Genomic DNA, 2,826 nt, shown 5'->3' with positions numbered 1-2,826 from the left:
TCTTTCTCACTCTCTCTCCCTCCTCCCTGTCTCTCTCTCCCTCCCTCCTCCCTGTCTCTGTCTCTCTCGCTCTCTCTCTCCCTCCTCACTCCCTGTCTCTCTCGCGCTCTCTCTCTCTCTCTCTCTCTCTCTCTCTCTCTCTCTGCCCTGCATGCTGGTAGTTTGCTGGTGGAGGGTGTGGTGAGCGTTAGCTGAGAGCTTGCGAATTTTCCTAACTAAACTTTTTTTTTTCTTGTGGTTATTAATTTTTGAGTAATTTGTAGTTGTCAGTAGTGGTGTTTGAGTGTTTTGTGTGTGTGTGTTTGTTGGCTGTTTGGCGGGGATGGCGTCCTCCGGGGCGTAGCCCCTGTCCTTAAAGCATGGAGTAAGGGTGGTACCACAGCCCATGGTTCTGGTCGAGCAGGTGCTGCTCGCGGTTGGAACGCAGGTGGGTTATGGTAATATCCTGTGCGCCTCCCGCATGAATAAAGTGGTGGTGGTGGTTGTGGCAGCGGGGGCATGGTCAAGCGCCGGTCTGTGACAGGAGGGTGGAGCCGGGGAAGGTGAGTGGCAGAATCGTGACACCTGAGGATAATTAACCTGTGTTTGTGTGTGTGTTTTCCCAGTAACCGCTCCCTATTTAAGGAGGCAGAGAGAGAGGAGAGGGAGCGCAACCCGGGACCAGACAAGTGTGTGTGTGTGTGTGTGAATGAATGAGATTACTGAAACTGAAAAGTTATAAAAATAAATCGCCTTGTCTGCCTCCAAACGTTGTCCTGCCGTCCTCTGTGCTCCACCCACACTCGATACGCGCTACAGTGGTGCCGAAACCCGGGAAAAGGTGGAGCACCAACACAGCAGCCCCATGGAATCCTCCCCGTTCGCGGACTTGGTCCACGCCCTTGCCACGGCTCAGCAGAGCCAGCACCAGGCACTTGTCACGCTCCGAAAGGAGCAGGAGCGCCGCTTTGAAGCCCTGGTGCTGGCCCAGCAGGAAGATCGAGAGGCGTTCCGGCATCTCCTTGCGTCGGCGGGGTCCACCAGCGCCCCGGCCGTGGGCCCGTCTCCCCTCACCGTGACCAAGATGGGCCCGCAGGACGACCCCGAGGCTTTCATTACATTGTTCGAACAGGTCGCCGAAGCCTCGGGGTGGCCGATGGAGCAGCGCGCGGCGCGCCTCCTCCCCCTCCTGACGGGAGAGGCGCAGCTGGCCACACTACAGCTCCCCGCCGACCGCAGGCTGGCCTACGCCGACCTTCGCCGGGCTGTCCTCCAGCGCATGGGGCGCACGCCGGAGCAGCAGCTCCAGCGCTTCCGCGCGCTGCGGATGGAGGAAGTCGGCAGCCCGTTCGCGTTCGGCCAGCAGCTCCGGGACGCCTGCTGGCGGTGGCTGAGGGCCGAAGATCGCGACGCCGAGGGAATCATCGACCAGGTGGCGCTGGAACAGTTCATCGCCCGCTTACCAGCTGGAACCGCGGAGTGGGTCCAGTGCCACCGCCCGGCGTCGCTGGATCAGGCCGTGGGACTGGCGGAGGATCATCTGGCGGCTGTTCCGGCAGCAGGACAGCGGACGACAGCATCTTCTTTCTCCTCTTCTCTCTCTCTTTCTCCCCCCCCTCCTCCCGTGTCCCGTCCTCGCCCCATTCCCCCACCGCGGAGGCGGGGGCCGGCACCACCCCAGCCGGCCCACCGCACCCGTGGTGCCCTCCTGTTTCCTCCTTCTGTGTCTGTCTCTCCCCCCCCCCCTCAGGTGAGTGAGCCCCAGAACACAGCTGCAGAGGGAAGGCCCGGGCCGGTTTGCTGGCACTGCGGGGAACCGGGCCACCTGCAGCAACAGTGTGCAGCGATGGAAGTGGGGGCGGTGGTGCGGATCCCCGACGCGCCAGAGGCTGCCCCCGATCGGGCCGGAGCGTATCGCATACCGGTAAGTGTACAAGGGGCTACATATCAGGCGTTGGTGGATTCAGGTTGCAATCAGACCTCGATCCGCCAAAGCCTGGTGCAAGACGAGGCATTGGGGGGAGCACAAGGGGTGAAGGTGTTGTGTGTGCACGGGGATATTCACAGCTACCCGTTGGTGTCGGTCCACATACATTTCAGAGGGGAGAAATCGATAGTGAAGGCGGCGGTTAATCCTCGCCTTACCCACTCTTTGATCTTGGGGACTGATTGGCCGGGATTTCGGGGTTTAATGGCACGCCTAATAAAGAGTGGGTCCTGCCGGTTAACAGGGGAGGGTCCCGGTGTCGCTTTGGCTGGAGCTGCGGTCGCAGAGCAGTCTACGTTATCTCCGCGACAGAGTGAGGAGCCACCGGCCCCTCCTCTTTCTATTGGGGAATCCCTCGCGGATTTCCCACTGGAACAATCGCGAGACGAGACTCTGCGACACGTGGTTGACCAAGTGAGAGTAATCGATGGTCAGACGCTCCAGCCGGGCGCCACCCCGTCCTTCCCCTATTTTTCCATTTTGAAGGATAGGTTATACCGAGTGACGCAGGACAGTCAGACGAAAGAGCGAGTCACCCAATTGCTAATTCCAAAGAGCCGCCGGGAATTGGTATTTCAGGCGGCTCACTTTAATCCCATGGCTGGACACCTCGGGCAGGATAAGACACTCGCCCGGATAATGGCCCGATTCTATTGGCCGGGGATTCGCGGCGACGTCCGTAAGTGGTGTACGGCGTGCCGCGAATGCCAGTTAGTAAATCCAGCGGCCATTCCAAAAGCGCCCTTGCGCCCCCTACCATTAATCGAGACCCCGTTCGAAAGAATTGGGATGGATCTCGTCGGGCCATTAGATCGGTCAACACGAGGGTACCGCTTTATATTGGTTCTGGTGGACTATGC

The sequence above is a fragment of the Neoarius graeffei genome, chromosome 26, assembly GCF_027579695.1.
Source record: "Neoarius graeffei isolate fNeoGra1 chromosome 26, fNeoGra1.pri, whole genome shotgun sequence".
NCBI lineage: Eukaryota > Metazoa > Chordata > Actinopteri > Siluriformes > Ariidae > Neoarius > Neoarius graeffei.
The sequence above is the reverse complement of the archived record's forward strand: the minus strand, read 5'-3'. Positions refer to the sequence as shown.